This window comes from Erpetoichthys calabaricus, chromosome 8 (genome assembly GCF_900747795.2).
Source record: "Erpetoichthys calabaricus chromosome 8, fErpCal1.3, whole genome shotgun sequence".
In the NCBI taxonomy this organism is placed as follows: Eukaryota; Metazoa; Chordata; class Cladistia; order Polypteriformes; family Polypteridae; genus Erpetoichthys; species Erpetoichthys calabaricus.
In genome coordinates this window covers 177,946,379-177,971,376 of record NC_041401.2, presented here as the reverse complement: position 1 = coordinate 177,971,376, position 24,998 = coordinate 177,946,379, and the positions used below count along the sequence as shown (strand labels likewise).

The 24,998-nt window shown below is 38.5% G+C and overlaps 1 long non-coding RNA gene across 1 annotated transcript in view; it reads left to right on the top strand.

Moving 5' to 3' along the window:
* Positions 1-23,300, top strand: part of LOC127529055 (uncharacterized) — a 45,663-nt gene extending 22,363 nt beyond the window's left edge. The window contains exon 2 of the long non-coding RNA XR_007935708.1: positions 23,071-23,300. This is a non-coding gene — a long non-coding RNA (uncharacterized LOC127529055). The remainder of the gene's footprint in view (positions 1-23,070) is intronic.
* Positions 23,301-24,998: the final 1,698 nt, after the last annotated feature.

Genomic DNA, 24,998 nt, shown 5'->3' with positions numbered 1-24,998 from the left:
TCAGAAGTTTTCTTTATCTTTTATTCTTTGTGTGTATTTCTGGTGGTTGTTGTTTCATATTTCTTGAGCTTCCTTAAAAACTAATTTTCCTTTTGGGACAAATAAAAGTACTGTCTATCTATCCAACCACTGTCTCACTATGCCTACCGTTAGGAATATTTATTTTGATAAAAGTACACTCTTTCAGGTTTTTGGATGTTATTATTTGTTTTCATTAGATACGTACACTGATCTGACCTTGTCAAATGCAAATATACCAATTAAAGAAGATTAAATGAATTGGAAAAAAAAGGGTAGAACGTTTTGAGATGAAGCCTTTCATTTTTTTTTTTAATTAAAAGCATTAGTTAGAACCCAAACCCCAAAGTACGGCACGCACATCCCACCCTCCCGTCTTATTTGTGCTCGCCCACTTTCTCAGCCCTCTGCTGCCTATCAGGCCTGCACCTTTTCCAGATCTTGCAGGGCACAGTGCCATGTGCTTAAAAAGCCTGAGATCTGCTTCCAGATGGTAGGAAAAGGGAGAAGGGAAGGCGCCAGCTGGGAAACTGGCAAGACTGTGAGAGCTGAGAAGGATTTCAAATGGCTTTTGTCAGGCACAAAGCCATTTGAGAAGCAGAGCACCAGTCTATATCCTAGAGATTCATTGGGTGTCTGAATGATAAGGAAATCTTTGCCCACTGAGCAGAATTCACAATGTGCCTTGTGCCTCAGCCAGCTGCGCTTGATAATCTTTCACCTTGGCCTCTTCCCAGTGGTGAGGTGATTCAAGCATGTAGTGGGCATCTTTACCTCACCTTTGCTGTTGACAATTTAGTCTAATTTATAATACCCCACCTTTCTGGCTACAGAAATATACACATACAGTGGCATGCAAAAGTTTGGACATCCTTGCTTAAAATGTCTGCTAGTGTGAATCATTACTGTAAGTGAGCAGAAGAAGAACTGATCACCAAAAGGCATACATTTAAAGAAGACACATTTCTTTAATATTTTAAATAAGATTAAAACTTAATTTCCATCATTCACAGGTACAAAAAAAATCAAAAAAATGAAAAGGGCCTGAAGCAAAAGTTTTGGCACCCAACAGTTCAGTACTTAGTAAGACCCCTTTGGCAAGTACGACAGCTTGTAAACACTTTTTATAGCCAGCTAAGAGTCTTTCAGTTCTTACTTGGGGTATTTTCGCCCATTCATCCTTGCAAAAGGCTTCTAATTCTGCAAGATTCTTGGGCCGTCTTGCATGCAGCGCTCTTTTGAGATCCACCCACAGATTTTCAATGATGTTTTTTAGGTTGGGGGACTGTGAGGGCCATGGCAAAGCCATCCACTTGTGTCTCTTGAAGTATTCCATTGCAGATTTTGAGGTGTGTTTCGGATCATCATCTTGTTGTAGGACCCATCCTCTTTTTAACTTCAATGATGTGATGTTTGCTTTCAGAATTTGCTGGTATTTATTTGAATCCATTCTTCCCGCTACCAATGACATGTTCCCTGTGCCACTGGCTGCAACACAAACCCAAAGCCTGATCGATTCACCCCATGCAGAATTGCTGGAGACTTGTTCTTTTCCTGGAATTTGACCCCCTTTTTTTCTCCAAGCACACCTTTGCACATTGGGGCCAAGAAGTTCTATTTTGACTTCATCAGTCCACAGGACTTGTTTCCAAAATGCACCAGGCTTGTTTAGATGTTCATTTGCAAACTTCAGGCTCTTGAATTTTGTGGCTAGGACACAGGAAAGGTTTTATTCTGCTGACTGTGCCATGAAGGTCATATTTATTCAGGTGTCACTGCACAGTAGAACAGTGCACCACCATTCCAGAGTCTGCTAAATCTTCCTGAATATATTTTGCAGTCAATTATTTGTCTTTCTAAAAATCCAACAAGCAGTTCTTTCTAAAAGTTTTCTTGGCCTTCCAGACCTTAACTTGACCTCCCCTATTCCTGTTAACTGCCATTTCTTAATAACATTACCAACTAAGGAAACAGGTACCTGAAAAAGCTTTGCTATCTTCATGTAGCCTTCTCATGCTTTGTGAGTATCAATTATCTTATTTTTCAGAAAATAGGCAGCTGCTTAAAGAAGCCCATGGCTGCTGATTGATTGGACAAGGTGTGAGGAGTCAGAATTTATACAGCTTTGCAATCTGTATCGTCTGGGGTTTCCTAACAATGACTGTAAACAAGCCACACCCCTAACAAGCTAATGAAGGCCCAAGACCTTGGCAAACATTATTGGAGACCTCAAATATCTAACATAATGCTGAAAAGAAATACGTCATCTTTAATTTTATACCTTTTTATAATGGAGAGTTATATTCAAAAACAGTATGATAATAGAATGTAATTACAATGTACTAGTAGTGCACAAAAAACATGTTTTTAATACCACTTCAAATTATCATGAGGGTGAAATTGCTTTCATAGAGCAGACATTTCAACTCAAATGATAAAAAGATACCTGTGCTGTTGGATGTGGAGGGTCTATGAATAGCTGGAGTTCAAATTTATTAAACTTAACTTTTTTTTAAAAGAGTACCTAATGGAGATTTAAAATCTGTGCTGACGTTTCAAGCTAAAACAGTTGACTGAATTCGAACATGATAGACAGCAGATCATTGTGGTGCTTTGCTGATAAATTGTAATCTCAAGATTATTATTTTATTATAATGGTTACAATCTTTAGTAATGCAGCAGTGAGGTTGTTTTTAGTGCAACGGAAATACTAAGTTGCCAAATACACATTTGGTCACTGCAGCATAAAGTATTACTAAGCCATATTTCATGCATTTCTACATAAGCTAAGTTAGTTGTAATTTTTATTTTTATAGACATAAACATCATGTTACTTATGCAATTTGATTTCAAGGAGCAAGAGCATCATTTATAAAACTTTGCATACATTCACGGGTGAAAATATGCGCACACCAAAAAAAACAGGAAAACGCGTTTGCCTAAAAAAAAAAAAAAAATTCAGATTTATGCAACGTGGTATACACACATTTCTATGCAATTTACCCTCTATAAATCACAATCACCTTATATATATGTGTCATTGAATGCTCCTATGAAATATATAAATCTGGAGCATGCTTATCAAATCTCATACACATGCAATCATGATGCTGCAGAACTTAATTGGCTAGTAGAGCAGCCTCCCACCTGACACATTGAGACTCTGCCGCTTGCATTTAAGAGTGCCTGGCTGCGAGTGCCTATCATCCGTGTTTATCAGAGATAAATGTCTGAGTGGGTAACTGCTATCACCTGGCACATGTAATCACATGATAGCTGTTACAATGAATAACACAAGCCATATGAAACACTGAGGGTGCAGCCAGTTAACTTACCAACAAGCCATCCACCATGTACAGTACCATCAAAGCTTCTTTTCCTCAAAATAAATGAATCACTGGTTAACGCAGGCCACTGAACCACAGCTGGCAGTCTCATCTTGGCATCACAGATGACTTGTGCATTAATGGAATGGAACTGCTTATGGTAAACAAAAGCAGCTTCATTCTCACTAGGTGCCCTTATTGCAATATGAGTGCTGTAAATTGCTTCAATTACATTGGGAGAACTGGACACTGCTGCAAATGGCCTGTATATGCTGGCAAAAACCTGTTATGTTTTATGTATGTGCACCCACACCATATACAGTAAAAGCTGGATGTTAAACACACTGGTCACTTAAAGGCTTTCAGCACAGCAGGCATAAAGTAGTGAAGCTTGGAGGAGATATTGCTGACCTGTCGGCCACTTCACTGAGAAGTGACAATAAGGAGCCGATTTAAAGCTGACGAAAAACCAAAAAATTCCTCCAGTGCAAATACACAGGGCCCCAGGGAATTAAAATACAGTGTGTGCATCATATTCATTTAGTGTATCACTTTTTTGACACATCAATACACATTATAATAACAGTTCAGTGATATGAATTATGGAAGCAAGTTGTCGTGTAAATGGTTTGGCTGCATTTCCCAGTTTTTACAAAATATTGCGTACACATCTGTCATTGTTTCTATAAATACACACATGTCCCTCCTCAAGTTTCCTTTTATAACTCCTGCCGTGTGCATGAGAAGCTGCATATGCACATTTTATGACTGTGTGTGTATGCAAGCTTTATAAATGAGGCCCCAGGAAAAGTGCAAACCTTTCACAGCTGTTCACAAGATGTTTTACAGGTACAGAGTCGAGCATGGGATGGAGAGGAGGCAGAATCAGACTGTTAGTACTTAAAGAGACCTACAACTGCATTCTGGTATGGCAAGAGAGAGTGATGAATACATAAAAATATCATTATTTTCAAACTGAACAAATAAAGAATATCATTATTAACAAACTGAAAACATATACTAGACAAATTACACTTGACGAAGCACTTAGATCAAAACAGTTAACAATAAACACAATACAGTCCACAAACAGTCTGTTTCCACAGATGCAATGATGATGAAGAAAAAGAATTGATATGGCAAGTGAACTGTTTTCTGAATGTTATGAAAGTTTTGTCCTACCATGGTACAATTGTTGCTTGAAGATCTAAAAGAGTAAATGTAGACATTTACCAATCCAGACATAATCAACAAGCAGGCACAGGACAAGCATGAAAAATCCAGAAAGAAACTGTAAATTTAATGGATGATTTGTAATCCAGAGGTGGCGTGAACTGTGGAAACACAAAAGACAGACAATTGACCTATTTTGCCAACTTCTTCTGGCATATCTTCAAAGTCCGCACCATCCTTATTTCACCCAGCGGCAACACTTGCAGCTGACCGATGAGGCTGCTGGGATTTGTAGTTAATTTAAGAATCACTGTTACATATTTATTTTAGCCTAAAATATTCCTACATAGTTAGATGTGCAAAAGAAAATAAAAAATAAAAAAAAAATATATAAGTTGAAGTCACCTCTCTCAAAGTAAAATTGAAACAGCAAACTAATCTATAATTGAAATCGCACAGAATGTTTTCTTTGCTTTAAGATAGACAAGTTTGCCAGTTTGTCTCAGTGTGAGATTTTGAATTTTCAAAAATGTGTAGAGCGCACTATATTCAAGATTTCTCAATGAAAACTGAACTTCCCTCACAAATTTCCAGGAAGAATAAGGGTGCCAAATATCAACAAAATTGGTCAACTGGGAACCAGACAGACAGGCAGACAGGGCTATCACAGTAACTGCTTTCACATTTTATGCGAACATACCTAAGAAGAGCTGAAATTAGAGTTAATGTGAAAAACAAAAATACTTTTTTGTATTTTTATTGATCCTTATATTACTGTTCTAATACCTTTCATTAACCAACTGTTTTTGTAAACTAATTTTAAAAGGAGGAAAAAGGGGGGAACTAGCAGATAAATAACATCTGAAACATCTAATAGGGGAGACAGAAGAAGCCCCCCTCCCCCGCCAATCCCCTCAAAGCATTAGGAGAATCTATTACTTTTGTAATCCATCTATACAATAAAGGGTTAAGAGGCCTTTCCCAGAAGTAATCGCTGCAAGGCGAGAACCAAACCTGAACTGACCAGAAGTCCATTAATAGGTTGGTCAGTCATACCAAATTGATTAGAGACCATCAGTTAGCTCAATGCATACATTTTCCTGAAGGAAAGCCCACCAGTGAGAGCATGTAAACTCCAGACTGGCAATGCTCATGTCTAGATTTGCGACTCTGGAGCTGTAAGGCAGCAGTATGTGACCATTCCACCCATAATGCTAATCAGACACATTCAAATCACCCCACAACCACAATTTGTAAACAATTTTTTATTTTCAATCCTGGTATTTATAAATGACATTTTGTTTCTGAAGCTCCAGCTACTTACACAAAGAATATTCAGTTCCTGAAAATATTCCCGATAGCCATCTTTATGGCCAGGAATGAGGCTCTGGAATGAATACATAATATGACACCCTGAAAGAGACAGGCATTATTACATGGACATGGCTCAGCAGTCCCATTTTTTACAATATTGACCCTATGAAACGTCTTTCATCCTTTGCAGACAACCAAAACACAGAACAGACCCTTTTATTTCTACACATGGCTTTTGGTTCAACTCACTTTTTAGTCCCCTGAATGTCTGTCAGACCTGTGGCTTTTCCAGATAGGCATGACTGAATGCAAAGCAGGACCAAGTCTTGATGAGATGGCAGTCAAGCCCACACTCACTCAGAGCCAATTGATAGTCACCAAGTAACCTTCAAAATTACATTAAGTTTGTGGACAACACAACAGTGGTGGGGCTCTTCAGCAATGGAAATGACTCTGCTCACAGAAAGGAGAAACAACGACTGGCAGGCTGGTTCAAGTGCAATAATTAATTAATCTCTTAACGTACACAAGACAAAAGAGATGATTGTTGACTTCCAGAAGATCATGCTGCCCACAGCCCAAGGCACATTGTGGGGACTGTGGTGGAACTGGTCAACAGCAGATTCCTTGGTATGCACTTGGTAGCTGACCTCGCCTGGACAATTAACACCATCTGCACAGCCTGCAAGACACAGCAGCGTCTCCACTTCCTTCAGAAACCGAGGAAACCAAGTCTATCTGCTCCCCATTCTTACCATATTCTATAGGAACAGCAGAATCCCTTGCTGAAAGGTCCAACGATGTATAATGCACAAGGCAGAAAAGATCATTGGGATATGTCTACGCTCCAATAAAGGCATCTTTATCAAGAGCTGTATCCACAAGGCCTATAAATTTATAGAGGATCACTGAAACCCTTCCCATGGTCTCTTTATCCCGCTTCCATCTGGCAGATGGTATCACAGAATCTAAACCTGTTCTGCAACAACACGTAACTTCTCACTGTCTGGACTCTGAACTCTGTGCTGCCCACTGCCCTCAGATCTACTCCTAGTAGTTTATCTGTATACACAATATCTGTTACTACTGTTGTTCCTGTGATTGTTATCATTAATTTATTACTATCAATTTTAATGTATTGCTATTTATTTTCTTTTATTTATTCACATGTCTATTATTATAGTATAGTGTAGTATAGCTTAATAGGGTATAGCATAATGTTAGAGAGACAGGTCCCTTGGTCTCTTTCACAACCTTCTTGCTCAGTTCTGGCGGACTCATGTGAATAATGAGGTTCCTGACAGGGTCTTTGGTTCCCCCCACTGTAGTCTAAGAGCTTTGCCTAAGTGGTTGTCACTTTCGATTACAAATTGACTAGTTACCTCCTTTTCAGTTTCTCTTTTTAATAACACCTATACCACCCGCCACCCCCTAAATATGCACTGTACACAAGATGATTAATAGGGTATTAGGGTATAGCCCATTTGGTGGCAAATTAAATTTAATGTAAGTAAATGTAAAATATTTCACATATGAAGTAGAAATAATAGATTTAAATATACAATGGGGGTGCAAAACCTGAAAGTACCCCTTATGAGAAGGACCTGGGGGTCCTAGTGGACTCATTGCTATCAAAATCCACACAAGTGGACATATGTGATCCAAGAAGGGGAGTTAGGTGATACAAGATGTGTGGAGTACAACTCAAGGGAGGCTATGCCTAGGTTGTATAACTCATTAGTGAGGCCTCACCTGAAGTACCAAGTGCAGTTTTGGTCTCCATATCTGAAAAAAAAGACAAAAGCAGCACTAGAGAAAGTCTGAAGAAAGGCAACTAGGCTGATTCCAGGTCTGAGAGGAGGCACTGAAGGAGTTGAACCTTCTCAGTTAAAGTAAATGGATATTAAGAGGGGACATGATTGAATTTATTAAAATTATGAAGGGACCTCGTACAGTGGATTCTTCAATAGGAACACTGGAACAAGATTGTAAATTTGTTAACGGCAAAATTCACATTAATATTAAAAAAATTTGTTTGCACAGAGAACCACAGACATATGGAGTCTTGTGGAGACTGAAAGCGGCGTGAGAGGGAGCTTCCCTGAATCACAGCAATCTGAACCTGACAAGGGAGGGTCGTGCTGTAAGCATAAGCTCTTCGACCCGATTAGAACACCAAACTCCCAAAACGTTAATGGCTGAATGCAGAAGCTAAAAGGGAAGTTGGCCTGCATCAGCAATCACAAGCCTGGATTAAAAAAAAAAAAAAAAACTAACTAGAACATCAATAATGGACCACGAAGTCATTTGAAAAGCCACAAAGATAACCAAGACACCTAAGAAAGAGCCCTGCAAATTTATCCAACTCCGTTAACAAATTATAGGCATTTAAACCAACTAAAACAACTTCATAAGGAACTAAGCTGTGGTGTACAAGACAAGGTGTACCAAGGGGTTTAAGAGTATAAACTTACAAGGCTTTAAGCCTTCATTTTTTCCGTTTTTAAAACCTCTCTCTGGAATATTTACAGTATTGAATGAAAACAAGAATTAAAAGAACTGAAAAATAAAACAATAAAAGGGAATGCATGACAAGCACAAGCAAGATTCTGGCAAAGATACCAGGAACCACACCTTGTTTAACAAACAAGAGCATTACTGCCAAATGAGTACACAAATTACAAGGCTACACAGATAATTGGACCACCACGGCGCGAGAGAAATTACAGAATGCATGCACTGGATAATTATCAAGTCAGATTAAAAAAAATAAAACAAATCAAATAAATTATCGGTCTTAAATCATATTTTTTATATTAACTGAGATTGAAAAACTTGGCAACCTTCGTCAAAATAACCTAACATGAAATTTGTATTCCTGTTTTTTGGATGCTGTTTATCTTACTGCAATTTTATTTGTAAAGAATTTTATGACCTTGATAGTAAAATTAATTTATGATTTGGATTTGTGACCCACACCATAAAAATAGGAAAATCTCAGTAAATGTGACAATTTGGAATCTTAAACCCAATCCTGCACCCAGTACACATTTGCGATTATTTTTTAAGCAAATGAAATTCATGTCTAATAGATTCATGGGGTAATTATTGTCATGTGAAGAGAGTGCAGGGAAAATCTTAATTATAAAAAAAAATTTATATTGTCAGTTAATTTGTTAAGTTTTATTGTGGTATTGACTGTAATCTATGATTGTAAATTTATTAGTTATTACATCTCTTCACTTGTAGCAATCAACTTTTGTTACCTGTTCTATTACACTTCCTGAACAAACAGGCCATAGCCTAATGTTACTCGATTATGTTTACCTCTTTTGTAAGTCACTCTGGATAAAAACGTCTTCCAAGCAAATAAATGTAAATGTAAAGGTAAAGAATACACAATACACCACTGCTCTCTAGCATCATAATTAGTGAATACTATTGCCTTAAATTGAAATGATTTCTGTCTACTTGAAAATTTAAACATTACATACATCATAAATTGCATTTCATTTTAACAAAATGATCCTCCTTCATTTCATGTTGAATTGAAAAGGGTGAATGTTAAAATATAGAAATGTATCTATCCACCTGATCACTGGTGTCTGCCAAGGCTGTGTCTTACCCTTCGCCCTGATGACCCATGACTGTTGCGTCAGGTACAGTACAAACCACATCATTAAATCTGCAGATGACACAACAGCAATTGGCATCATCAATGGTGAGGACAAGGTGGTTTACAGAGTGGACGTCAAACTACTCGTGGACTGGAGAAAGAACAATAATCTATATCTGAATACTGATCAAACAAAGAAGATCACTGTCAACTTCAAGAAGAACCATGCCACACATCTCGCCATCTCTATCAACAGCTCCACTGTGGAGTCACTCAGGAAAACAAAGTGAAGACAACAAACGATCTCTCCTGTACCCAGCACACCTACTCCCTAGTCTAGAGAGGAAGGAACCGATTGCACTACCTGTAGTGTTGAGAAGAACATATTTCCCCACTCCCACCTTAGCATTTTTGTACACAGGAAGCATAGCGAGTGTACTGACCGCCTGCATCATTGTCTGGTATGGGGTCTGTACTGCCTCAGATTGGATTTCCCTACAGAGAGTGGTCGAAGCAGTTGAGGAAATCACTGGGACCTGTCTTCATCCCATACAGGAACCCCTCCGCCAAGTGGTACTGAAGTATACGGTGCAGAACTGCCAGATTTCAAAAAAGTTTTGTCTAGCAAACCACCAAACTGTTAAACAATAACACAGTGCAATATGCTAGTGATTCTGTCTAAAGGAATATTCTGCCCACAAATTAGTTTTTTAAATGTTACTTACCCCATGTAGTTTATAGTGGTGGCTGACAAAAATACTTAATTTCATGATTTTGTGGGGAAATTAAATACTGAGTATTCAAAGTCAACAGAGTCAAAAAGTGATCAACATTAGAAGACATGAAAAAAGCCAATAAAAATAAATTTCTTAGTAACCTGTGTTGCATAATTCATGACAAATGTCCATTTATATAGTCAAAATATGCAAAAGTGTGCATTTTTTGCTAAAATATTAACAACAGTTACTTTCTGAAACTCCACATTGAATGTAAACAAGGAAGATGTCATTCTCACAATGCTCTGTGCTTGAATTAAAAACAGGTTTCTTTACCAATGAATGAGGGGGTGAGGCAGATCTTCAATTGAAGCATTCTACTACTGGGAAGTCATCACTCAGTCGCTAAATTTGAGATGCCCTATGATTATCAGTAAACTATTATGGTCCATGTCAACATCAACAACTTTAGTCGGCAATTCTGACATACCCTATGGCTAGAAGTCACAGAATGAAACATCAGCATAAGTGGACTGTTGTAGTAAAGAGAATGCACTGCTGCCTATGTTGAGTTGGCATGTTCTCTCCGTGTCTGTGTGGCCTCCTTTCACCTTTCTAATCTAAGACTCAACTCATTAGTTGGTCTAGTGTGCATGACTGTGCCCTTCGATTGGAATGCTGTCCCAGCCAGGGATGCTTTTTGCCTTGTGCTGCTCTCCGGAAGTATATGATGGTAAAAATGGGAAATGGATGGGTATGTGAATCACTAATCACAGAGTCACAGGATATGGAATATAGCATCCTCTTGGGAGAATTCATGATGCAGAAATAAATGTGTTTGAAATTGAACAGAAAAGAAAAACTAATGAGTATTTTGACACCCAAGTGTGTAAGAGGGAAACAAGTTTGCATATTAAGAATGCAGTTCAATTAAAGATGGGAAGCAACTTTAAAGGATATAAATTTGACACCTTTAATTTAATCCCAGAAAACAGAAAAAAAAAAAGAATCTCAATTAAGAAAATCTTTTAATAATAAGGCAGAATTAGCCTCTGGCAGTAGAGTGGCACAATGGTGATTGGCACCGCTGCCTCTCAATTTCAGAGATTTGGATTGAAGTCCTCAGACCTACTGCACGCTTGCACCCTCTTCCTTAGTCCACACTTCCTTGGGTTCTCTCCTGCTTGCCTTAGATGTTTACATTACAATAATGGACATCTTCAGGATTGGGTGTGTATGCCTTGTGATGGGCATGCATCCCATCAGAGGTGTAACGACAGGACAAGCAAGACAGGCAATTGCCTAGCCCCTCTTCCCCCACCCCGAAAGCATCAGTCTACATAGGTACTCATTGGAACAACAAATATTTGGGAACCGTTCTTGAAGCTTGGCATCAAAGCACCACAATTGCACAATCACAAACCCCACCTAAGGGGCATCCCAATCTCTATTTCGAGAGTGCTTGTGATTAACATTACCTTTTAATAATGTTAAATGTAATCAGCGCCATTTTCATAGGTCACAAACAGGATTTATACGTCTGGAAGCATTAGAACCAGATTGACTCGGTTCGTTTAGACCAGGGGTGGACAATGTCAGTCCTGGAGAGCCACAGTCACTGCAGGTTTTTGTTCCAACCCAGTTTCTTAATGAGAAGTCAATTATTGCTGATGAAGCACTTATTTGCTTAAGTGATATTTTGATGCTTCATTTTAGTGGTCTCGCTTGTTAAGGTTCCCCACCCTTAATTGCTTATTTCAATTTTAAACAGCTGCATTCAGTGTTTTTAATGGCTCCTTATTTGCAATAAGATGTAAATGACAAAGCAGCATGCAGTTCTCCATCTAGCTTGTTGCCACTTACATCTGTGTGTGTTCATCATGCACTGTTTGATTTAATAAAACACTTAACAGAAAAATGTGACAGACCGAAAATGATACGTTTTAGGCTTCAGCACATTTGGATAACATCCATGGAAAGGAAAAAAACAAATCTATGATATAAGAACCTTACATTTCAGACTAACAAGCCATACAATTAAATAAAGCCTGAGATTGGCAAGGATTGGTTTCTAATTAAGCAATTGGGTTGGAATGAAAACCTGCAGCCACTGTGGCTCTCCAGGACCGACGTTGCCCACCCTTGGTTTAGACAAATCCACCATTTATGATTCAGCCTCAGTCAATCTCTCCAGGCCCCACTGTGGTCAGTTTGCAGCCAAAATCAGCAGCAGCAATTCAGCCACAGGGTGAGTGGGTAACAGTGAGATGGTGAGGTCTAAAACGTCACAATTTAGTTCCTTGGTACTCCTGACTCTTCCTGTAAGTGTTGCCTCTGATGAAAGAATTTTTTCATATTTTAAGCTGATTAAATCTTATTTGAGATCTGCCATGTGCCAAGAGAGGCCTTTAACCTGAGCTCTAATTTCAATGGAGCGTAGCATTCAAAGGTCTTCGGAAACAATAGACATCGTGGCTGAATTTACTGTGGCCAAATCCTGCAAACAGCAATTTTGAAAGTTTCAGTTTATGAGGCATTTGAAAAAAATTCTACTATGTACATTTTTTAACTATTATGATATGCAATGTACATTCATTTTTATTACCATGTGCACCTTACATTTATTTGCATTTTATTTTTACTATTTCTGCTTATTGAGATTTTTAAAATTTACTTTATTATAGTTTTTCTATGTAAATGTTGCTTTATCATAGCATTTTAATTATGTAATCTATTTTCCACAAAATTAAAGGATTTCTGTTTATTAAATTCTCTCTGTTGATCTTATTAATGTAGACTTTGCTCTAAAACAATGGTAATAAATCTTACCGCGTCGAGATGTGGGAGAAGGTGAGTTGCAGGGCCTCCAGAATGCCTGGAATCTCCACTGCATCTCATCCAGGGTCAGGTTCTGCTTTGTGCTCAAAGCTGTGCCATCTTTTTGCCACACAAGTCTGTAATGTGGGGAAAAAAAAGAAAAATACAAATAGTAGCTGTTTGCTTGTTTGGCAGACACACAAAAATGGCTGAAATAATTTGGATGAAATTTTGCATGTATGTTCCCGTCTTGCCGTGGACTCTCACCAGTTCACAGATGTGCACTGTGGTAACTAATGCTGGTGGTCTGCATGGACTTGTGATGTCTGGATTACTGGGACCCTCAGACAGGGCCATTTTAATGCATGGACACGCTGGGCAGTTGCCTGGGGGCCCCACAAGCATAGGGGCCCTATGAATGTTGTGACTTGCTGAGTGGTTGTGTAGGTAGGGCCCCCAATGCACTGCTTTGTCCGGGGGCCTGTAATGCTGTTTAGATGGCCCTGCCCTCAGAAGCAGTTAATTATCAGCTTGAACTAAAATAGAACTGGCTTTGGCCACCCAGACACTGCAAACGGAGCATTCCAGGTGACGTCAGCTGAGCTGTTTACTCAGTGAGGACTATACCGCGTGCCACCAACTCCATGGCTGCCATTGGGTTCCTTTAAAATACAGGCTGTATGGCACATCTGGGGAAGGTTAATGGGATGGGGGCATCCCAAAAAGCAGCACCAGTGTGAGGACTTCAGTTCATATCAGGAAATAGTAGAGTGCAGTGGCTGATGGGAAGCCACTGTTATCAGTGCATGCAAAGTTCTATATTGACCAAAACGGATCTCGTCTAAGACTGCAGGTATAGCGTTTTCTTCTAAACTAATCTGGATAACAATTTTATTGTCTCACTGGATAACAGCTTCTGTCTAAGAATACGTCTTTTTGTCTGTGTCATGTTGAATTTCAAAAAAGGCAGCTTTTCTACAATTATTTTCAGCAAATGGGAGATCTCAGACATGTCACATCTGCATCTTGGTCTTTGCACAAAGTCTTGACAGTGGTCTTCAATAACCACTATAGTGCTCTGTAAATTCTCTTGGTGGTCACTTCCAAGCAGTAGGACTGACAGAGTTGCCTGAATCGCAGTATTCTGGTCTGCCTGCGTAAATCAAAATCAATGGAAAAATTGCTGCACAACTGCATCTCACTATTATAATGGCACTTGGGGGGTAAGATAAAGTCAGAAACAAAACAAGTTTAACTGAACGTAGGCAATACTCGGCACCCCATCATTTTTAATTTGAATGTGCCACTCATTACTCTACCTCACCGGCGTGCTATTCAAAATATATTGTTTTGACAGTGAAAGGACGACCCATAAAGGCAAGCAGCTGTAATCGGTGCACAAAGCAAATAAGCAAACAGCAATCTGAATCAAACAGGACATCTGTCAGACCGAGACATAAAATAACTACCTGCAACTTATTAATTTACTTTCACTTAATTATTCACGACAGAATGTTTTGACTGAAGGAGAAGCCCTAAGTTACCTACACAAGGTGATGGAAGGCGTTCCTAAAACAAAGGCTTCAAATGTCAACTTGTATGCAAGCCAATCAACCACTTGCCAGTTAAAAAGAAAAACATCCATCCATTTTCTGAAAGGATTGTAAAGCAGTCTCATAGCCTGGTGGGCCACAGTGGCTGTTTTTCTTATTTCAGCCATCTTAATTGTTAACAGATGATTAACACACTTTTTGCCTTAATTTTAACTGACTTGCTTTTTAAGAATTAGCACCCATAATTAAGTATGACATCTCTCCAGTTTTGATGTCACTACACTGGTTACCTGTGTCATTCAGGATTGACTTTAAAATTTTGCTTATGGTTTATAAAGCCTTAAATAATCTCACCCCATCTTATATATCGGAATGTCTGACATCTTATATTCTAAATCGTAACCTCAGATCCTCAAATGAGTGTCTCCTAAGAATTCCAAGAGCAAAACTTAAAAGAAGTGGTGAGGCGGCCTTCTGCTGTTATGCACCTAAAATCTGGAATAGCCTGCCAATAGGAATTCGCCAGGCTAATACAGTGGAGCACTTTAAAAAACTGCTGAAAACACATTATTTTAACATGGCCTTCTTATAACTTCACTGTAATTTAATCCTGATACTCTGTATATCCAATTCATTATAATAATTATTCATGGTGGATCTAAAATCTGTACTAACCCCTACTCTCTCTTCCGTTTCCTTTTCCGGTGTCCTTTTGGTGGTGGCGCAACTACTCAAAGCACCGTGATGTTCCAACAGTGATGGATTAAAAGCCAGAAGTCTGCATGACCATCATCATCATCAAGTCCTTCCGTGAGAACCCTAAATACAAAGAGGACTATTTCATTTATGTTAGGTAGAATGCCCAGAGGGGACTGGGCGGTCTCGTGGCCTGGAACCCCTGCAGATTTTATTTTTTTCTCCAGCCGTCTGGAGTTTTTTTTTGTTTTTTCTGTCCCCCCCCTGGCCATCGGACCTTACTCTTTTTCTATGTTAACTAATGTTGTCTTATTTTAATTTCTTATTTTGTCTTTTATTTTTCTTTTCTTCATTATGTAAAGCACTTTGAGCTACTTTTTTGTATGAAAATGTGCTATATAAATAAATGTTGTTGTTGTTGTTTACATAAACCTTAATAACCCAGTTATTTACAGAAACCCAGTTTCTTAAAATCCCATGTAAAATCTTATTCTTGTTAGAGACAGTAGGTTGACAGAGATAGATTTCTCTGTGTATAACCCAGTTATGTGGCCAAGTAAACCCTTAACCAGTTACAGTTAAGTATTTCGTAGTCGGCAAATGTCCAGGGACATCAGTCTTTGCTTCGCACACACATCCAGCACCCACAAAGATATGTTTTCTGAGGCAAATGCTCAGGCGGTCACTTTATTCCTCCTCCTGATTAACATAATCTGTCTCAGTACAACAGAAATTGCTAAATTTAAAATTTGCTGAATGTACAGTGCTAAGCTCATGATCACGATCTAGACATGTCAGAAGTAACTTGCGCTATGCAGTCTGATTGCTTTTTAAAGTAACGAGTAACCTAACTAAATACTTCTTTTATGTAAGTAAAAATACCAACGTTACTATTATCCCATCAGCAACCGTATCAGTATAATGCAGGGCTCAATCGCACAGGCATGCAGAAAAGTGTGTGCTGCATGCAATCCAGTAAGAGACAACACTATAAAGTGTCAGTTTAGTTTTAATCCAGCTATTTGCTTTAGATATTCTCAAACATTGTGATTGGGTGTTCATGCTACAGTTCACTGGGGGCTCAGTTTGGGGAAGGATGTTATTGACTTCCCACTACCTGAATGACTAAACACATTTGTAAAACACAAAAAAATGACCATGTTTGGCTGCATTTCCGGTCAGTTTCATGAAGGTTCATATCTGGGCCTAGCATTTAATAAAAATGCTGGCCAGTAAAATGTACAGCTTTTCATATTAAAGAACAAAACAAAGTAACTCAAAACTAACACATTGATTGAAACTCATTGCATTTTAAAATAACTTTATAATGTATTTAGTTACTTTGTTGTAAGTAATGAGTACTCTAAGTTACGTTTAAAATGAATATTCTCCACAATGCTCAGGAGACACAGGCTCCGTTCTTGTTTGATAACGTTTAGTCTTTTTTTTTAATCACATTTTAATGGCATCATATTGTTTTGCCAAAGGAGAACTTTATTACTGGACTTATGCAAGTAAACAGAGACTTTAAGTAACCAGGTTTCTGCCTTAACTGGGTGACGCACCTTATCCTGGCTTTGTGTGTGCTAATTTCTTTCTTTCTTAATCATCAGCCAGACAATAATGAGACAAAAACAAGACTACCAGCTATATAGTTACATGTCCCCTTATCTCTCATCTACAGTTTCATGTTGAAGTCTGGACACCCCTGAATAGCTGTCAGTAAATACAACTTTGCTGTTAAAATAAAACAGTATCCTTTTTAATGAAAATGTTAATATACAGCTATAATTTATTTAATGAACTAAAAAAAATGTAAATAAATAAATAATAATGAAAGCGTAAATGTAGCATTGGCAAAAGCTTGGACACCCTACTTAACACCTCTCTAGCAAAAATCACAGTATGCAAGCCAACACTGATTACAAACTGCCTGAAGAATGGGCCTGAGTTGCCTTGAAAGCTTGCATATTGTAATCTGTTCAGTTAGCCAAAGAAAGGTGTAATTTTGCTTCACTTCTCATTTGTTCTAAAATGAAAGCAATCCGTGTCCATACTAGCGTTTTCACATTGTTTATCAAAGCATCACTGCCTACATTAAAATGACCAAAAACACATATGATGCAGGCATTTGCTGTTTGTACAACATTGGCAGAAACCTGAAGAGGTAGAGGTAATGTCCTCCTTGAAGCAACAGTTACATCATCAACCACAGGATTTATCATAAAACTATAGCAATCAGTGAATTTCCCTTTTGTGCATGAATACAGCATTCAAACTGTACAAAGCATAAATTAGATTTTTCATGTGTTATAAACACTGGGGAAGTGTGGTGTAGCCTGAGAGTCACTAGGTTACAGTATCTAGGACGTGGACTGTAGAGGTTTGCAGAGAGGAAAAGATGTAAAAATTAAAAAACGTAAAGCATAATCCACATGAATGTCTGGAAGAAATGCCACAAACAAGAAAGCATTGGCAGCAAATTTAAAGATTCTACTAATCAGAGAATTTAGAGACTCAACAAACTACAGAACATTTGGGGTAAAAATGGAAAGCAAAATTTTCTAAAAACTGCTAAGAGACAGAGCAGGTGGAAAAGTAGAAACCTCACCTATGAAGAGAAAACAATGTTAATTACAACTGTAATGGGCCCGTTCTAATGTATCATGCATTAATAATTATGTGGCCTTTAGAAATAATTAAATTTAAAATGCCCTATGAATTCAAAACAGTAAAATGTATTAATTAAAATGAAAGACCAGGGATAGTAATCTCCTGACATACATCATGGATCCATTCTAAAAAGTATTACAATTATTATTCAGAGATATCCTAAATGTACACCTGCTCCAGAGTGCTGTGGACCTAAAACTGGGTTGAAGCTTCACCTTCAAAAAGGACAATGACCCTAAGGACAAAGCAGACAACACAGAAGAGGCTTAGGGACAACTCTGGGAATGTCCTTGAGTGGTCCAGCCACAGCTCTGTGGAGAGACCTCAAAATAACTGCCCACTGATGGTCTCCATCAAGCCTGACTGAGCTTGAGAGGATCTGCAGAAAAGAATGGCAGAAAATATACAAAGCCAGGAGTGTCAAGAGCATGTCGTGTCATACCCAAGAAGAGTCTAGTCTGGAATTGCTGCCAAAGGGGCTTTGACCAAGTACTAAGGACAGGCTCTAAATACTTGTGTCAATGCGTTATTCAAGTTTTTATTATACAGTGGTGTGAAAAACTATTTGCCCCCTTCCTGATTTCTTATTCTTTTGCATGTTTGTCACACAAAATGTTTCTGATCATCAAACACATTTAACCATTAGTCAAATATAACACAAGTAAACACAAAATGCAGTTTGTAAATGGTGGTTTTTATTATTTAGGGAGAAAAAAAAAATCCAAACCTACATGGCCCTGTGTGAAAAAGTAATTGCCCCCTGAACCTAATAACTGGTTGGGCCACCCTTAGCAGCAATAACTGCAATCAAGCGTTTGCGATAACTTGCAATGAGTCTTTTACAGCGCTCTGGAAGAATTTTGGCCCACTCATCTTTGCAAAATTGTTGTAATTCAGCTTTATTTGAGGGTTTTCTAGCATGAACCGCCTTTTTAAGGTCATGCCATAGCATCTCAATTGGATTCAGGTCAGGACTTTGACTAGGCCACTCCAAAGTCTTCATTTTGTTTTTCTTCAGCCATTCAGAGGTGGATTTGCTGGTGTGTTTTGGGTCATTGTCCTGTTGCAGCACCCAAGATCGCTTCAGCTTGAGTTGACGAACAGATGGCCGGACATTCTCCACAGGATTTTTTGGTAGACAGTAGAATTCATGGTTCCATCTATCACAGCAAGCCTTCCAGGTCCTGAAGCAGCAAAACAACCCCAGACCATCACACTACCACCACCATATTTTACTGTTGGTATGATGTTCTTTTTCTGAAATGCTGTGTTCCTTTTATGCCAGATGTAACGGGACATTTGCCTTCCAAAAAGTTCAACTTTTGTCTCATCAGTCCACAAGGTATTTTCCTAAAAGTCTTGGCAATCATTGAGATGTTTCTTAGCAAAATTGAGACGAGCCCTAATGTTCTTTTTGCTTAACAGTGGTTTGCGTCTTGGAAATCTGCCATGCAGGCCGTTTTTGCCCAGTCTCTTTCTTATGGTGGAGTCGTGAACACTGACCTTAATTGAGGCAAGTGAGGCCTGCAGTTCTTTAGACGTTGTCCTGGGGTCTTTTGTGACCTCTCGGATGAGTCGTCTCTGCGCTCTTGGGGTAATTTTGGTCGGCCGGCCACTCCTGGGAAGGTTCACCACTGTTCCATGTTTTTGCCATTTGTGGATAATGGCTCTCACTGTGGTTCGCTGGAGTCCCAAAGCTTTAGAAATGGCTTTATAACCTTTACCAGACTGATAGATCTCAATTACTTCTGTTCTCATTTGTTCCTTAATTTCTTTGGATCTTGGCATGATGTCTAGCTTTTGAGGTGCTTTTGGTCTACTTCTCTGTGTCAGGCAGCTCCTATTTAAGTGATTTCTTGATTGAAACCGGTGTGGCAGTAATCAGGCCTGGGGGTGGCTACGGAAATTGAACTCAGGTGTGATACACCACAGTTAGGTTATTTTTTAACAAGGGGGCAATTACTTTTTCACACAGGGCCATGTAGGTTTGGATTTTTTTTCTCCCTAAATAATAAAAACCATCATTTAAAAACTGCATTTTGTGTTTACTTGTGTTATATTTGACTAATGGTTAAATGTGTTTGATGATCAGAAACATTTTGTGTGACAAACATGCAAAAGAATAAGAAATCAGGAAGGGGGCAAATAGTTTTTCACACCACTGTAGTTAACAAGTTTGCAAAAATTCCTAAAATTCTTGTTTTTACTTTATTGTTCTGGTGTACTGAGTGTTGTTTGATGAGGGCACAAGGCTGCAACATAACAAAAAGTAATTTATTTTGAAAACGTGTGTTTGATAATTTTTTTTCTTCAGTATTAAACATTTTTTGTTTTATCCTATCAAACTTACAAGCATGGGCACTGGTGAAGGGAAACAAGTGGAAGACTAAAGGTGTTAACACGGTCATTGGCCTATTTTCCATTTCCATCCCTAGAGAAGCTTTTTTGATTTGATATACTTTTTTAATCACTAAGGGGAAATTGTCTACTTGCATGACCTTTGGAGGTCAGAGCACAGGGTCAGCCATTGTACAGCACCCCTGGAGAAATTTTCAGGTTAAGGGCCTTGCTCAAGGGCCCAATGGATTAAGATCCCTTCTGGCAGCAAAGGGATTCCTGGAAGAAGCATGACATCACTGACACTGCAAGCAACGCCTCTTCCATTCTCTGACAATATATAAACCTCCTGCTTCCTGGAATTTGCCATTCATTCCTGGACCAGCTTCTTAAGAGATCAGGGCTGCCAGACACACAAGCTTACTTTGCTCATAGAAAGCAGTCAAGACTGGCCAACAGGGCCATTTTCATGGATTTGTTTTTTTCTTGTCCATCAGACATACTGCCGGTTTGAACTCTATTCACAACATAAATGCATATACTCACTCATTTGGAGGGACATGGCATGTGGCAGATGTAGCCGTAGTTTCAGGGTGACAGAGTACACTATTGTTTGAAGACACTGCCATCAAAGGATGCAAAGCAGTACTAGGAAGTTGACTTTAAATGGAAGGACACCTTCTGATTCTGATAAGAATAAAAACAAAAAAAAAATAGATCAGACTTTGGGCCCAAACTCCTCAATACTTGTTATCTAGAGGAAAAAAACTCATCTTACTGGATAACAGCAAGCTAAAAGCTGTATTTTTAAAATAGGGAAAAATCAGGCAACGGGCGGCATGGTGGCGCAGTGGTAGCGCTGCTGCCTCGCAGTTAGGAGACCTGGGTTCGCTTCCCAGGTCCTCCCTGCGTGGAGTTTGCATGTTCTCCCTGTGTCTGCGTGGGTTTCCTCCAGGCGCTCCAGTTTACTCCCACAGTCCAAGGACATGCAGGTTAGGTGGATTGGCGATTCTAAATTGGCCCTAGTGTGTGCTTGGTGTTTGTGTGTGTCCTGCGGTGGGTTGGCACCCTGACCGGGATTGGTTCCTGCCTTGTGCCCTATGTTGGCTGGGATTGGCTCCAGCAGATCCCCGTGACCCTGTGTTCGGATTTAGCGGGTAGGTAAATGGATGGATGGATGGAAAATCAGCCAACTATTGCAAGAAAGATATTCATGGATGAAGAGGAGAGGTTTATGAAAACTGTGCAAAGGAAATTAACATAGTAGTACTGTTCTTGGGTGTTTTTTTTTTTTTTTAAATAAAATACACAACGTTTAAATCAACACACCTAATGTCTAAGGTGAGGGGAAAACACCAACAGAAAAGCCGCAGCCTTATGACTAGACTCCGTTAGGTTTTATCTTTTTCTTCTTCTTTTCGGGCAGACTTGCATCAAGGTTTATAGCCCTGGAGGCCATACCATTTACCTACAGCAGACTACAAAGGTGCTTGCTGCCTTTTTTGGGTGCCAGGATCGTTTCAATTAAAAAAAAAAAAAAAAAAAAAAAATCGCTCCATAATTACAGCAGTGTTCGGCGAATGTTTTCTTTCTTTTTTAGGGACAACTGATTCATTAAGACAGAAAACCTGTAATTGAAATTTAAAACACTTGCACAGCCACTTTTTATATTGAAATAGAGAAAATATGAAAAGCATTCAATTTTCCAGGACATTTAAATGTTTTAATTATTATAATAGGGAATCAAGGTAGCATGGTAGCACTGTGGTTAGCACCGACACTTCATGGCCCTACTATCTTGGTTTGAATCCTGTGCCATTATGTTGTCGGTGTGAGGTCTGCATCAGCCTTTCCCCTCATCAGTCCCACAAAGATGTGTAGGTTGGATTGATTGCTGATTCCAAGTTTCCAGTATGAAAGTGTGTGCCCTGTCCAGCTGCAGCATCTGAGGCTCTGCCTTAGATTAAGCTAGCAACAATATGGAATCTTAAAATATTTAATTTGGAACTTTTCAAATCATTAGTCAATAAAAAATAAACTATGAAGCCAACCGTATGGAGTTTTAAACAATAAAAACAGTCCTCTGTCCAATTATGATATAAAGAATTTGGTCAATTACACAAAGAACGAGAAAAAAGTTTGGCTTCCATGATAGTTCCCACTGTTATCCTCACTGCAACCTTATCCAGTGATGCACAAATGTACACTTCAGGTCTCATGTCTTGGGTGGAGTACATAAATCCAACACAGCAAGCTAAAGAATTTTTGTGGGCGATAACCAAACTCCAAAAGACAGTGAGGACTAAGATACAAAGTCAACGTGTCAGATTTAGATGATCTAGCCATAGATGATAGGAATCTCATTTGTGCTCGAGAGTGCTGGATAGTTAAGCATGCTAGACCAAGGGTCACCAAGTGTCTACAATAGCAATAGCTGAGGTCACATGCTTTAACTGTTGGGTAGGCAGAGTTGACAACTGACCACCACTTTGCAGTGCGCTTGCTTCAATTCCTAGAGTGTCATCTGGATACCCAAATAGGCAGTAAGGGTGCCTCGCAAATGCCAAGCAGATATCTCACTTTGGGGCATGTTTAACTCTCATTTTCGTAAAACTTTTTCCCAAAACTCAAGAAAGAGATTAAAATGGGCCCTGTTCTGTTATGAAGTTATACATTTTTTTAGTACTTAATTTTACTTTGAAACCTGATAATTTTTAAACTGAGGTTTTGAAACATGCAGACATCTATTTTACATGTGTTTTCTACTTGCATTTTAATTTCTAACTTATTTGATATTAGTATTTAATTTTGAAAACACTTTGCCCCTGCAGCATGACTTTACTGGGCAATATCTCCACATTTCCGAGATCATAATTTTATTCTGGCAATTTTCTTGGGGAGAAAAAAGAACACAGATGAACCATATCCATATCAAGAAAATGCTGAGACTGCACAGCCCACACCCCAATGCTCAATGCATCAACCGCCACCTGGAAGGTTGAAGAAAAGGAGCTGATATGAACCTTGATTTCAATGTCTCAAAAAAAAAAAAAAAATAAAATAAATACAGTCAACATAACAAAACTTAATGTCCCAACTGGTCTTGAAAAATATCACTCACAAAGGACTGAAATGTGTCTGGTGCATATTAGCCCACCCATATGGGAGGAACAAATATTCTTAGTAGCTGGAGACAGTGCTGAAATCTATCTTACATTTATCACCCTCCTAAATATGAGCAAGGTTATAAGCATTGCGTAGCTCAAACAGAGTGAAAAGACCAGTAAGTTTCTCAAAATGAAATGAATGATCAGGGATAATTATCTTTAATTGTTACTTTATTAAGCTCCCGATAATCAATGCAAGGTCATAAAGAACCATCCTATTTTGTAACAAAAAACAGCACTATTAGAACTAGTAGACAGACAAATTAATGTATTATCAAGATGCTCAAACATATTCATCCATAGCCACTCCCCTTAGATAACAAAATTCCAGATAACAGATACTATATATCATTATATATCAGGCAGTCATCCTACTCCATTATAAATTGTAGAATTTGACGATTTGAGAGAACCTCAGAACAAAGCCATTGCCGCTACTGGGAAGTTGATATGGTTTGGGCTTTAAGAACATTTGAGTAATCTAGATGAGAACAGGCATTTCAGCCCAACAAAGCTTCACCAATCCTATCCAATTAATCCATGCAAAGTAACACTGTCTAGTTTTGAAAGTCATACTGTCAACTACACGACTTGATAGCTTATTCTATGTGTCTATGGCTTTCTGTGTAAAAAAAAAATAAATAAAAACTTCCTTATGTTTGTGTAAAATGTACCCTTAACAAGTTTCCTTCCATGTCTGTGTTCTTGATGAACTCATCTTAAAATAATAGTCTTGATGACTAATTCCCTTCATAATTTTGAACACTTCAATCATGTCTCCTTTTAATCTGCTTTTGTTTAAACTGAAAAGGGTCAGCTTTTTTAATCTTTCCTCATAATTTCATCACCTGTAGCCCTGAAATCAGCCTAGCCACTCTTCTCTTAGCTTTTTCTAGTGCTGCTATTTTTTGTAGCCTGGAGACCAAAACTGCATACAGTACTCCGAATGAGGTCTCACCAGTGCATTATAAAGCTTCAGCAGAACCAACAGAAAAACCATGGACTTGTACTCTACACATCAGGCCACTATATAACCTGACATTCTGTTAGCTTTCTCAATGGTTTATGAGCACCGTCTGGATTTTGAGAGTGCAGAGTTCACTACGACTCCTAAATTCTTCTCATAAGGTGTACTTTTGATTTTCAGACCTCCCCATTGTGAATTCAAACCTAATATTTTTACTTTCTACATGTAATACTTTACATTTACTTACATTAAATTTCATCTGCAACAAATCTGTCCAAGTATCTCTATTGATTCAATGGATTTGAGATTATCTGCCATTCCACCTATCTAAGTATCATCTGCTAACTTATCCAGCTTGTTATTTATATTCCTATCCAATTCATTTATTAAAAATGCTTTCTGAAAGTCCAGATAAACGATACTCTACTCTGATTTTTTCCTTTTGTTGCTTCCTCATAGAATTCCAGTATGTTGGTATAACATGTCCTCCCTCCTCTGAACCCATGCTGATTGTTCAGAAAAACTACCATTTTTGCAATGTGTTGCTCAATCTTATACTTTATCATTCCTTCCATTAATTTTCCTGTGATGTATTTTAAGCTTACTGGTTTATAGGTGCTTGGTC